Raw genomic sequence first — 15,133 nt, forward strand, 5'->3', positions numbered from 1 at the left:
ATTAAGTATTTCTAAGTTCTAGGGGACTGATGATCTCAGATGTTAAGTACCATAGTGCTCAGAGCCTTTTGAACCATTTTTGAACTCAACATTGACGCTTAATCAGTTTGCGTGCCTGTGGAGTATCGTCTCAGTTGTGCGAATGGATTCGTCATTTCCCGTCAGAAAGGTCAAAAGGTCACAGATCGTAGATCGTAGTAACTGAAGAAAAGTCATTCAATAAAGCGAAAGTAGACTGTGATGTTCCCCAAGCAAGTGCTACGGGCCCTCTGCTCTTCCTGATCTACGTAAACAATTTAGGAGATAAACTAAGCATCCCTCTTAGATTCTTTGCTGATGATAATGTCGTTTGCTGTCCTGTTAAGTCAGCAGATAATCCAAACCAATTGCAAAATTATATAAGGAAGATGTCTGTATTGTGCGAAATGGGGCAATTAACTCTAAGTAATGACAAGTCATCGAAATGACTACTAAAGGGAATCTGCTAACTTTAGATTACGAGATAGATCACACAGATCTCAAGATTCTAAAGTCAACAAAATACTCAGGTATTCCAATTACGAATATCTGAAAATGGAACGATCACATAAATAACGTTGTGAGGACAGTAAACCAAAGACTATGATTTATTGACAGAACAGAAAACATAACAGATCTACCAAAGAGACTGCTTGTACTACCCCTCTCCTCCCTCTTCTGGAGTTTTGATGTGAATTGTGGGATACGCTTCAGACAGGGTTCAGAGAGTGCATCGGAAAAGTTCAAAGAGAGGCTGCTCATTTTGTTTTCTCGCAAAATGGAGGAGAGAGTGGCATTTATATGAAACGCGAATTGGGGGTGGCAATCATTTAAACAAAGACGTTTTCGGTTGCTTTGGGAACTTTTCATGAAATTTCAGTCATCAACCTTTTCCTCAGCGAGTAAAAATATTTTGTTGGCGTCCTCCTACGTAGGGAGAAATAACTATAATAAAATAACAGAAATCAGAGCTCGCATGCAAAGATTTAAATGTTTGTTATTCACGCTCGCTGTTCGAGAGTGGAGCGGTGGAGAAACAGCTTGAAGGTAGTTAGCTGTGAATTGCAAAGTGATTCTACTGTAGATGTGGAATTCCAATTCCACCCATCTGAGTCCCGATATTATCGTTCGTGGTTAATGATTCATTTTAATCTTCGTACAGATTATAATTAATTAGTAATTAATTATTTTATTTTATTTGGAATCAACTTAATGCATGTTAGTAATAATCGGGATTGGATTCTGATCTTTCATTTCATTCCATGCTTCGTTAAAACCTCTTTCTCATCATACTGATGTGCGCTACGGTACCCATAATACATGTTTAATTGGATCACCCCTGTTAAAATACAGATATTCGTTAGTTTCCCTTACGCTACTTTGTCATATTATTCACGTGATCTTAATGGGAAGTGGTCTGTTCACTGTATAGGTTACCGGGCATGTTAAACGCTCAACCGTAGTCTGACATAAGGAGCATGAGAAACAACTTCAGAATGGTTTCCTCGAAGAAACATCTGCTCCACGTTTTGCCGATGGGCGGGTGTGTTATCTCGGTGTCAGCCGTTTCTCGTGCAGTAATTGAAGGAGCTTGCTCTTAAAACTATCTTGCTAGCACGCACCCGTCGTCGTGTTGCCCTTTTTGCAATCGTCCAAATAAGTTGTGTGGCCGACAGGTGCGAGGCGGAGAATGTTTTGGTTCGTTGTCACATAACATTCGGCTTTCTTTGCACTTTAATACCAACGAACAAAAACTCCCTAAATTCAGGATACCACTATCACTTCACGTCCCACCCAACAGGCGATCAATTTCGATGGATTTCACACCACGCAAGTAGAGAAAAATGAACGATTATTACGTGACATTATGATGTGCGGCTGTTTTAGAGGTGGGGGATGTTTTCAACAATGGTTGCATACGAACCCGGTAAATATCTGGCCTGAATACCTCACTTGAAAAAGTGAGAACGTCAGTAAGCAATTGCGCAGTGGAGCGGTACCAAATGCTTTCTGGACTAGACTTTGATTTGGGTTCTACGTTTTTCTTTCTTTTTTTTTTTATTACGAGTGAAGAACCAAATCCTGGTCTATCACGGGGCTCGATTGCGACTCTCACAACACCAGAAGTTAATCGTAATCCCTGTAACAATGTGTCAGTTCTGCTTTCGCAGAAGAAAAGCCATGGTTGTAAGCGGCCAGTTCTGTGAGAAAGAGGCGCGGCTTGTTGCTCCGAACATTTTTCTCCCTTCTGGCGGTCTAGTGTCGGCGCCACACGCGTTGTTTTTCCGATGAAAACTTCGCCATTCCTAGTGTCGAAAGTACTCCTTAGTGTCGTTGCAGCCGCTAAAGTTCTGTATGCCGTACAGCGCTGCCATCTGTGTCCCGCATGCAAAAGGAGCGTATACGTATTTTAAAACCAATCAGCGGTATCTATCTGCGTCAAGTCCTGACAAGAGTCGTGGACTCGTCTGGTAGTCCTCACCATCAAGCAACTGTAACGGGCAGTAGGATGGGACCGACTCCTCAGTAAGTTTTGGCAGCTGAGTATATGCGTCTTTTGGTATTGTGCAGGAGGGAAGAAAAGCTGTAGTTTATTTCTTGTAGACAGGTAGACAGCGCTGTCATTCGAGACAGAGCAGAAGCTCGGATTAAGAAAGGATGGGGTAGGAAACCCGCCGCCCCCCTCCCCTTCCTAAGTAACTGCTCCGGTGTGGAGCGAATTAGGAAAAACATGGAAAATCTAACTCTAGATGGCCGGACGTGGATTTCAACTATCGTCCTCTGTAATGCGAGTTCAGTGTGGTAACTTTTACTATTACATTTTGTCAGTGTGAGATTCTTCTAATTGAAGCAAATAAGGACAGTTTAGAGTTGACGACCTGTCCACATCGTAGTCCTTACGGAGGGAGAACTACGTCATTAGAAAGGGAGGCAGTGGCAATTACCTAAAGTAATTGAGTGAGACAATGAATCATGAATGCTATGCTGACTGCTACCGATTTCATGCCAGGTCTCACTACTACAGCATTAGGAGCCGCGTTTTAAATGGGGAGCTACATTTCAAGCTGAATATAAGTTAAGAAATGATAATTGTGTTGCACTTTTTCTGTAGGTGGTTGCGGGATCTAGGTGATGATTATGATAGAAACTTACCTTAAAGATAAATAAGGTCAAATTCATCAAGCCGAATTCACACGTGAAGTCTATTTTAAGGAGACTTATTCTCCATAATTCTTCTGACTGGCTTGATACAGGCCGCTACAGCTGCTTCACTTTTGTCAATCATTTCATCTTAATGTAGTACTTGCGCCCAAAGTCCATAATGACATTTCTGGATTTTTTTAGTTTTTCTCTACGCAGACGATTGTCGTAGTACAACCCAATTTTGGTTGTATAGTGTATTTCCACTTAAATTTCAACACTTTTCAGTAATACCACATCCGAAACCTTTCTTTTGACCGGTTTTCCCACAATGGAACCATGGAATTGTTCCATTCAAAAGTAATCACACGCATTAAGACATTTATCCCACTACAATACGAAGCGATCAATTCCTGTGTCATAGAACGCGGTCGGCCACTGACGTATCCACAAACGCACCCACTGTTACACTTCCTCGTCCGACTGGAACCGACGTCCACACATGTCTTTTTTCAGGTCACCAAAGATTTGAAAATAATTAGGTCAAAGATCTAGCTGTACGAAGAATTTTATAGTGTTTTTCAACCAAATTGCTGAATCGTAACCGTCGTCAGATTGGCGTCAGGCGTTATCGATCATCAGAATGATTCCGGCCGACAGCATTTTAGGTGCTTCGACTTCATAGCGCGACGCACTTTCTACAGTGTGTTTTCATAGCGCAGCGCATTCATTATGGTTCCGTACTACAGGCATTCGAAGAGGGGAGGACTCCTGCAGTAGAACAAGATACTCACCATGGCCTTACCGTAACTTACGTGAACATCTTTGGATGGGGAGGAGGGGGTAATCGGGAGCGGGGGGGGGGGGGAGGGATGTGGGACGCTTCCACTATTGGCTTTGCCGTTTGCCCTCGGCTATCGGAATACTGTGGAACGGAATCATCGTGTTACGCGGTAACGCCCTCCCCACACCGCCAATCAGACGAAAGCAACATCCTCCGTATAGCCGGGATATTCCAGCATCTGATGTTCACATCTTTGGCGAACTGAGGAAAGACGTGTCTGGACGTGGGTTTTACTAGGACGAGGAAGTGTAAGAGTTGGTGCGTTTCTGGATCCGCCAGAAGTCGACAACTTTACATGAAACATGAATTAATCGTCTCTTATCCCAGTGGGATAAATGTCTTCACACGTGTGGTGATTACTTTTCTAAGAGCCATATCCACATCTCAGAAATTTATTTCTGAAATTAAGGCCTATAAATCACTTCCTTTGCCGAGAAATGTTCTCTTGTCAGGCCTTGACAGCCGCTTACGTCTTCGTTGCTTCTGCTCTTAAGCAAGCGTTATTTTGCTTCCCAACTAACATACTTTTTTTTTACTTCCTTTACTACATTGTCTCAAGCTTTGATGTAAGTTTCAAAAATGTTCATATGCGTGTGAAATCTTATGGGACTTAACTGCTAAGGTCGTCAGTCCCTAAGCTTACACACTACTTACCCTAAATTATCCTAAGGACAAACACACACACCCATGCCCGAGGGAGGACTCGAACCTCCGCCGGGACCAGCCGCACAGTCCACGACTGCAGCGCCTGAGACCGCTCGACTAATCCCGCACGGCTTGATGTAAGTTTGTCGCTAATATTATTTCCGGTGCTCTTTGATATCGTATGCTTTCCTTGATTTGCTCTCGATTAATATTTTTGGCGAGGAGATACCTCTTCCCGTATAATAAGCTCTGTTTCCCATTCTCATTTTCATGAAGGACAGCTGTGTCAAGAGTGATTGACTTTAATTTTGAATTTGAATTCCAGTTTTGAGCCTCCTTTGTTTTTCTGATATACATGGTAGATGAGAGAGACAGTAACCCACCCTGTTTAATTCGATCACCTCTCTTTGGTCATCACTTCTTACTGTTCCGCTTGGTTGTTACACAGTGCCTGAGGAAAGGAGAAGGGAAACGCCTGGGAGGGAAAGAAATAAAACTTGAAGGGTGAGGGGTTAGATGATGTTACTGCAGTGACTAGCAAATAAGTCAAATGTACAAAGAACTAGGTAGTACGAACCTCTTAGGTGTCTGCATGTGTGAGTGTGTGTGTGTGTGTGTGTGTGTGTGTGTGTGTGTGTGTGTGTGTGTGTGCGTGCGTGGTTGGGGTTTACGGACGCTCAAGGTCGAAGGCAACAGTGCCCCTACAAAAATTACAATAGACTAATGTGGATAAAAGTGCTAAAAACATGCCACACTCCGAGAATCACTCACTCGAACCTCACTCACGTTGAACCATACAATAACTCCATATCATACGCCTTAAAACGAAGTAGAAAGAATGAAAGTAGCTACATGTGGGATGAAGATATAATGACAGATGAGCGAAGACAATGGCACAGGGAAATGTGACCGGCTGATCACTTTAAAAAACAGAGGTGTGCCAGTAACACTATTGACACAGAAAGAACATGTCCATAAAATTTTTGGAAATAAGTTGGACAGATCACAAAATTTTAAAACTCTAACCAGATTCGTTTCAACGTCACATAAAACAGAGGGCAGATCGGCCTGCAAATCGGTCGCTGCCGTTTCGTCGGAAAAGTCAACACAGCATAGTAAAATGTGGCCCACTGTGACCTGTATGCCACAAGCACCATAAATTCGAGGTTCCTCTCGCTAAAGCAAGAAACCACGCGTCAGAGGACTGCGGCCTATTTGTGAAGACTAGTAAGGAGGAGCTCATCCCATCTTCATGGCTAAAAGATATGCCACGGCCATACACTGGACTTAACCAGATGCAACTTATTAGATAAATAGTTCAAATGGCTCTGAGAATTATTGGGCTTAACTTCTGATGTCATCAGTCCCCTAAAACTTAGAACTATTTAAACCTAACTAACCTAAGAACATCACACACATCCATGCCCGAGGCAGGATTCGAACCTGCGACCGTAGCCAACTTATTAGAGTCCACCCAGGATACGGTGGCCAATGCGCAGTGACCAGTACTCGTCCAAAGTGCTGGGCGATCTCATTCTCTTGTTCAGAAGGAGAGGCCGACATTGCCTGCCACCTGTTAGCCGGTCGGCGATGACAGATTCCAGGCACATGCCCTGCATTCTTTCCCAAAAGGTTTTAAGGGTACTATTCAGTAAAAAATTTCTTTTTGCTTTACTTGTAGCTCTGCATATCAGGTTCATTATGATGCACCCACCATTTCGTTAATGGTCTTAGTGTAACACGCTCGGGGGTACAATTGGCGGGGTTCCTTAATTGGTATAAGTGTTTGCTGCTTCTTGACCGTGCGCCCTGTCCACACCACGTACCTGATAATCCCATGGCGGTCGTATTGTTCTGCTCCACACTGCTGACCGCCCTGCCTGAAATTATGTATCTAAATATGCAAGCATGTTAAGGGAGCCACTCAACGTCAAACACAACATTGTCCTACGTCTGGTATGACCATCTATATTATGAGGCGATATGAGAATCACAGGTTGCACTGTTTACACTCTAAATCAGAAGTGTTAATGCCAACTTCTAGATAATTACCTGTCCACAATATCACTTGGACGAGCGTACGTGTAACCGAACACGGCGCGGATGATTGTTAATGATGCGGAAGCCGAATGATCGAACGAGAGTTCTTATGCTCGCCACCCATACACAGATTTCTTTTGGTACCAGTCCTCCTTGACACTAGTAATTATGTAACACTGCTCATAAAGTTAAATTACAGTTCACAGTTCACAATTGTACGATCGTGAGCGTAACCATCGCGTCGCAGCAGATTGTTGACGATGCGATGACCGAAAGCACTGTCTCACGCTCACTACAAGACACTGGCACTTGATTGCACTCTTTTAAGGTAACTAATTTTTACTCATTCACATTAGTTCATTTTGAGAGACCGAACACGAAGCGGATGATTGATGCTGTGCGACACGTAACGAGAGGATACACAAATACGTTATCGGCGCCGCTGTTCATTTTTAATTACATCATTGTGCACTTTCCTCTGAATCACTTCCATATTTCATCACCTTACTGTAATACCACTTGCAATAACACTTGAACTTTTATAAAAACAATGCCTCTCACATGCAGAGCTACTCACAACACAACAGTTCCGTGTCCCGTGCTCGACTCTACAAAACGCGCTGCCCGGAAAGATACTCCGCAACTGAGCCACCGATATGACAATACGCTTACCGTAGTTACTGTGATACGTTTGTGGAAGTAAGACACTGCGCAGAATTTGAAAGGGTTTGCAATGAAAAATAGGGGTCACTATATTTTTGCGTTTTGGTGCATATTACATAATATGTTGCTGTGTATGAAATGTAACTAACATACTGAATTTTTCATTTGTTTTGGGTGGAGGTCTCCACCAATGTCGAGAAATCTGATCTGACGTGGCACACTCATTTGCAATCGCGCCACGCCAGCGATAAAGCCAGAGGGAAATATTCAGAACACTCCTCATATTTCGTAGACTGTTTGAGATATCGAAATGAGATATTGGCAAAGGAAGAAAAGAGGAGAATATCTTGCCGTATGATTATTGTGCTAAATTTCATTATCTATCGTGTTATTCCACTAACTACAGACTTTTTCGATGAAAGAATGTAACTTTTAAGGGCCATCGACAGCTGGTAAAACGAGGAATGCTATGGGTTTCGGAACAACATAAGCGAAGACGTTACTCATTCATTTTGAACCTACTACTGTCCGCACTTTTCCTCAGTTCCTCGCTTAATAAACTTAATAAACCTCTGTTTCAGAATTCTCCCGCTACAGCGTCTGCATAACATGTTAGTGAGGTGAGACTGTGTAAACTCTGCTGTGTTTTGTCAAAAGAAGAAAATTCTAACGTGGCAACAGGTGAAATGTGTAGGTTTTACTCAAAACTCGCCTCTCATGACACTTCTCTGAAAGTTACAAATGGTTAACAAGCCAGGCGAAAATAAATCACTGCATTTTTGGTGGAAGCTTTTTTAGATGCTACCCAAAGCAGAGGTGATAGATTTTCTTGAATGGTCACATGCAAGTGTGGGTGTGGAGAGGCCCCACATAATATTTATAAAAAATGTGAGTGTAGACTTCAGTTTAGAATGGCACTTCCCTTCCAGCGCTCAGCATTTCCCCTACAGCACCTACCTGCAGTCCCTACCACTATGGTTCTCCCTATGCATTCCTTGCCGTATTTGCGTCTACTAGACATGGTATTCTGCGTGGACTCTATGTGTCACTTCCAGCCAATCGTCTTCTCATTGGCATATGATTCTGTGCCTCAACAGCATGGTGATAACATGAAGGGGGATGTCATGCAGAAAAGAATCGCTGGAGCCTTCGTTCGCTGCTACATCCGCCCTTTCGTTCCCCCAGTACCCTTGTGCCCTGGTACCAGCAGAAAGATATTCCCGTCCTCAGCCATTTTAGTTGGAGGAGGGTGTCCAGGATATTGTGGACTACTATGCTGTGTAAAAGCACTTCAAAGAGTGAAGGGCACTTAGAAAATCGGAGTAGGCAAGAAATTCAGCACTCCAGTGCCTGAACGATCACGTATAATTCTGCATCGAAGACAGTAAAGTCGTAAGGCATTTGGACCTTGTGACTACAATCAGTGGAAAAACAAAGCAACCAATGAAGTCCCCTGCATCGACTCATCCCTAAAGACAACTGTATAGTTGTGCTTCTTAGCTAAAGTGACATTAAATAATATATTAAAACCATATGCAGAAATACAATCTCTGGTGTACCCCACTGAATGTAGAATTACTAGGGGCCTCGGCAATAACCATGGTGGCATTCAGTGAAAACTCTGGATATGGAGCTATACTTGCTCCACACCAAGCGACTCCAGCACACATTGCACATGAATACCATATGCAGAAATACAATCTCTGGTGTACCCCACTGAATGTAGAATTACTAGGGGCCTCGGCAATAACCATGGTGGCATTCAGTGAAAACTCTGGATATGGAGCTATACTTGCTCCACACCAAGCGACTCCAGCACACATTGCACATGAATACCTATCGGCATTGTTGCTCATGGACAATTGAAGGAGAGGCATTCCAGAGGTAGACGAGCAACAGTGCGACATGCAGGTGAAATTAGAGCTTTGAGGACTGTACATGCCTGACACACAATGAGGAAGTGCCACTAGATGGCTAGCGGTAGTTCCCCAGCCACAGCAGAGAGGTTGGGTATAGATCTGGTAATATGAGCATTCATGGTTAGCATAATCCCCTTATTGTACGAAACATTTACGATTTTCTGGTAAGAAGGCCTAGCCAACCCATACACTGTGCACCCATAGCCTAGCTGTGAACTCATTAAAGCTTTATAAAACTCTTCAAGATCTGTGGGTAAGGCACTTTATGATATTTTACTTTTTTTTGTTTTATCTTTGAGGTCTCTCAGGTGTGCTAACCATGACAATTTGGAGTCAGAAATGAGGCTCAGAAACCTTGTAACGCCGGAAATGCATATCCTCCTATTTCCATCTATTGCACTGCAAATTTTTTTCCTTATTTTGTTACCTGAAGATATAACTTTTCTTTGTCTTTGTATGTTGTAATTTTTTTACTATTTGTATATATTTATGCATTTATGTCGATTTATAATTGGTTTGTTTTGTGAATATTATTTGTATTTATACGCTGGGTCTGGCCTAGGGAAAACTATGCTATCGAACGAATACATCGATAGGTCGTGTGGAGAACCCAAGTGTTTAGGAACTTTGGTAGTGTTAACTCTACCGCGTGGAGCGCGGGGAGAGCAGAGAGAGTCTGGCTGGGGCGGTGCAGTGGAGCAGGTGTGTTGTGTGACGCTCCCGCGAGTTGCCGCGCTTTCGGGGTTGGGCAGCATGTAATTGCGCTCGACTTGCTATGATAGTTTCTGACACGGTGTCGTGGACGGGAAGCATTAGCTGGCGCACATCAAGAGCCCGTTTCGCCTGGTGACCGCGTCGAGAAGAAGGCGCGCCAACATCCAGCTTCTGCAACAGCGACGCCGACAATGAGTGACTGTCGCCACCTCCTCGATCGATGGCTTCAAACCTTCAATCAACCAACAAGGAAGACTGGAAGCACGTAAAGTTTTAGAACTGTATGGCAGACCTCAGCTTTTCAAACTGTTCAAATCACAAAATTACAGCAACGTAGCATGAACCTTTGTTGCTCATTGTCCCAATAGCATTACCAAGCAGGGTCCCTTCCTTTTCCGGAATGAACCCGAGTGTCGTTGAAATTCAAACGCCAGCATCATTCGATTTCACTGCTTTAATTTCAAAGTTCAGTTAAGGTACTCACAGCTGGCTACAATATTTAGATTACACAAGCACAAATTAAGAGTGCGAGTTTTGTTACCGTATTTTAGCTTACCTGTGACTGCAGCTCGGCTTCGTACGTACTAAATTTTACTATTGTTAATTGTTCAGAATCATTTAATTCAAGTTCAAAGTTAAATCTCTTGTTTCTAAATTGCGTAGATTCAAGTAGCTTTTGAAATGATTGTTGAGGTAGTCCAAGACTAACCGTATCTTACTGAATTTCGATGTGCTTCAGAAAGAAAACTCACTATTAACTTCATTCACTAAATTAATTTTGGATTTTCCGGTTTTATTAATTCTTTTGCTAAATTAAGTCAGAGAGTAGCGAAATTTATTACTTCTGACAAACTTTCAGTTTTCACACTACACGTGTCAACCTTCAGTTGCCACGCTTCTAGTGCTAATTATATGTGTAATAACCTTTCTTTTTCAGTTACTATAGTAATCGTCCATAGGACTGGCGACCGTAGTTTCCCCCAAATCTCAAATATCTAATTACCGCTACTTGATTGTTAACGTAACGGCCGCACATTGACTTTTTTATTAACCTTACCCCTTTTCAAAATTAATTTCCACCAGTTTCATTTGCATTTTTCCTTTCATTTAGATGTAACCCTTTCCTCCCTCCTTACCGACAGATTAACTTCGGTGACGATTGCTTTTCCCAAATTTCCATTAGGTACACGCGGTTTAATTTTTCAGTGTCATTAAGGTCGATAAGTGATGGGGAGGTTACACGTGGCGACCTGGTGACAGGACAATCTTCGGATTTGAGGTTGTTCTGGACACGAATTTTGCATTGTGCAAATCTCGTAACAAAGTACAGGTTACGAAATGGTCGATACGTCAGCGAGAATATTAGTGTGAGCAATCCTAATTAGATTTGAGATTTGGCATTTATATTGAAAATTATTAAAATGAGTGAAGGCAACAATTACCAAAATTTGGTAGACTTGGATACGGAACAATCGGTCGAACAGTGGGAAACGCGCACCGCGGTACCCATTGTTCAGGGGCAGGCGGCTATCATGAGAGACGCGACCGCCGAAACGCAACAAAGAGCAGAAATGGAATCCCGAACTTTAGAAAATGTTTCGGAATCGGAAGTGAAAATCATATGTGAATCCCTTGATGACGAATACAGGGGGACAATTAAAGAGGAAGCCGCTACGGAAGTAAAACCGGTAGTTTCCGGGAATTTAACTGATTTATTGAATGTTTTGATTAACGAAATCACGAGTCAGTCTGAAATAATTGAACGGAAGCTAGACAATCAGAACAAAGCTATTAATGTTGTTAACAACAATGTTGGAGTTGTTAACACAAAAGTTGATAAAATCGAAGAAGATATTGTTGTGATTAATACCGAAATCGGTAATCTTAAACAGAAAATGATAGGCGTTCAGGCGGAAATTGCGGGCATAAATACTCGTTTTTATTCCGAAATTAGCAGAATCGAGAAAAGTGTAAGAGAAGCAGTTGCCCCAATCATCGAGAATAAGGTGACGGAACAAATTCAATTAGTGAAAAAAGAGGATCAAAAGAAGGTGGAAACTTTAAAGGCTTTAGTATCCGAAGTAGATACCAAAGTGACGAAGCAGGCTAATACCTGCGAAGAAAAAAAAAGAGAAGTAGAAACGCTTGCGACAACCACTTGCCAAGTAATTACGGGAGTGTTGGAATTAGAAAAGAAACTTGACGAAAAACAGAGCTATGTGCCAATCTGTGCACATACACTCCTGGAAATGGAAAAAAGAACACATTGACACCGGTGTGTCAGACCCACCATACTTGCTCCGGACACTGCGAGAGGGCTGTACAAGCAATGATCACACGCACGGCACAGCGGACACACCAGGAACCGCGGTGTTGGCCGTCGAATGGCGCTAGCTGCGCAGCATTTGTGCACCGTCGCCGTCAGTGTCAGGCAGTTTGCCGTGGCATACGGAGCTCCATCGCAGTCTTTAACATTGGTAGCATGCCGCGACAGCGTGGACGTGAACCGTATGTGCAGTTGACGGACTTTGAGCGAGGGCGTATAGTGGGCATGCGGGAGGCCGGGTGGACGTACCGCCGAATTACTCAACACGTGGGGCGTGAGGTCTCCACAGTACATCGATGTTGTCGCCAGTGGACGGCGGAAGGTGCACGTGCCCGTCGACCTGGGACCGGACCGCAGCGACGCACGGATGCACGCCAAGACCGTAGGATCCTACGCAGTGCCGTAGGGGGCCGCACCGCCACTTCCCAGCAAATTAGGGACACTGTTGCTCCTGGGGTATCGGCGAGGACCATTCGCAACCGTCTCCATGAAGCTGGGCTACGGTCCCACACACTGTTAGGCCGTCTTCCGCTCACGCCCCAACATCGTGCAGCCCGCCTCCAGTGGTGTCGCGACAGGCGTGAATGGAGGGACGAATGGAGACGTGTCGTCTTCAGCGATGAGAGTCGCTTCTGCCTTGGTGCCAATGATGGTCGTATGCGTGTTTGGCGCCGTGCAGGTGAGCGCCACAATCAGGACTGCATACGACCGAGGCACACAGGGCCAACACCCGGCATCATGGTGTGGGGAGCGATCTCCTACACTGGCCGTACACCACTGGTGATCGTCGAGGGGACACTGAATAGTGCACGGTACATCCAAACCGTCATCGAACCCATCGTTCTACCATTCCTAGACCGGCAAGGGAACTTGCTGTTCCAACAGGACAATGCACGTCCGCATGTATCCCGTGCCACCCAACGTGCTCTAGAAGGTGTAAGTCAACTACCCTGGCCAGCAAGATCTCCGGATCTGTCCCCCATTGAGCATGTTTGGGACTGGATGAAGCGTCGTCTCACGCGGTCTGCACGTCCAGCACGAACGCTGGTCCAACTGAGGCGCCAGGTGGAAATGGCATGGCAAGCCGTTCCACAGGACTACATCCAGCATCTCTACGATCGTCTCCATGGGAGAATAGCAGCCTGCATTGCTGCGAAAGGTGGATATACACTGTACTAGTGCCGACATTGTGCATGCTCTGTTGCCTATGTCTATGTGCCTGTGGTTCTGTCAGTGTGATCATGTGATGTATCTGACCCCAGGAATGTGTCAATAAAGTTTCCCCTTCATGGGACAATGAATTCACGGTGTTCTTATTTCAATTTCCAGGAGTGTAGTTCGGAATTGTTGACGAAAGAGGAGCGGTTCGACCCCTTGAAAAAAGGCGGTATACACCCGACGGATTTCATTAGAAATTGTGAAAGAGTCTTACCCAGATTATGGACTAATGAGAGAAAAATTAATGCGGTTATTGATGTGTTGGCTGGTGATGCCAAGCGTTGGGGCTTAAACCTCAACATTACCAACCTGACTTTTGACGAGTTTAAAAATTTGTTTCTGGCTGAATACTGGTCAGAGCAAAAACAGCAAAGTGTCTGGCGCGAATTTGTCGCATCGAGGCCGTTCGATGCGAATTCGCGCAGCTCGATGAAGGAGTTTTGTGAGGGCTGGATCCGCAAGTTGAAATATTTGCGTGATCGCCGCACGGAATCCGAAATAGCCTGGGAACTCTACAAGAAGCTTCCAGATGATACAAAACGCTACGTAGGAAGCAATTACAGGACAATCAATGATTTCCTGGAAAGAGTTGAGGACGAGGACAATTGGCGCAATAATCGCGACAGTGGTAGAGGCCGTGGTAACAACAACGGGTACCACAACAACCACAACAATAACCATGGGAATAATGCACACCGCAACCATGGCAGCAATAACAATAGTGGTTCGGGCCGTAATGACAATCGGTACAATGCAAATAATAACAGGAATGACGGAAACCAGTATCATACTAGCGTGATACGGGCTTCGCAGAATAGTAATAACGCCAGAGGGTGTGATCAGCCGCCTCAGCAGCATCCGGGGAGCGGATCTGCTGGGAAGAGACAGGGAAACCATTAGCCGCGCCGGTGAGGAGCCGACCGGGCGTGGAGAAATGTTGGAGGCCCAATAACAGTAGAAAACCGAGGTGTCGTCGTTATGAAAATTCCGTATGGAATAATCGACGGTGGGAGAGTGTGCCAGTGTTAAGAGAAAGGAGTGCGCCCACGAGTAGTAGATCAGCTGTAGACACGGCAGTAGAAAATACATTCACTGTCAGTGAGAACAATTTAAGTAGTGTTCCGGAAAACGATTATAAAGTGGCAGCTGTAACACCCACAGTGGAACTGGAGATTGAGTCTAAGAATGATTCGCTATTATTGAGAGAAGATCAGATGTCGGATAACACGTCCGTCATCAAGCGAGGGGATGCAGAGAGGGATGAGGTCTGGTTAAGGCAGTTCGGACGCTTATACGACGAACTAAGAGATTATAGGGGCCTGTACGGGAGAAGTGTTTATGGGGAACGCGGGCAGGATTTGCCGCTTCTCGTCCCGCAGGAAGATAGTGTTTGTGAAGTAATAGAAAGTTCTGGCCCTAACCGGCAGACTTTACCAGAAATAGTTGATGTTAATGGGGAGCACGAGCAAGATTCGTCGTGTTTCGTCCCGCAGGAGCTGGATGTTGAAGTAGTAACGGAAAGTTCTGGCCCTGACCGGCAGACTTTACCGAAAGTTATAGTGTTAGAAGTGGCCAACCCATCCGACGCAAAACTCCAGTTTAAAC

The sequence above is a fragment of the Schistocerca piceifrons genome, chromosome 5 (genome assembly GCF_021461385.2).
Source record: "Schistocerca piceifrons isolate TAMUIC-IGC-003096 chromosome 5, iqSchPice1.1, whole genome shotgun sequence".
NCBI lineage: Eukaryota > Metazoa > Arthropoda > Insecta > Orthoptera > Acrididae > Schistocerca > Schistocerca piceifrons.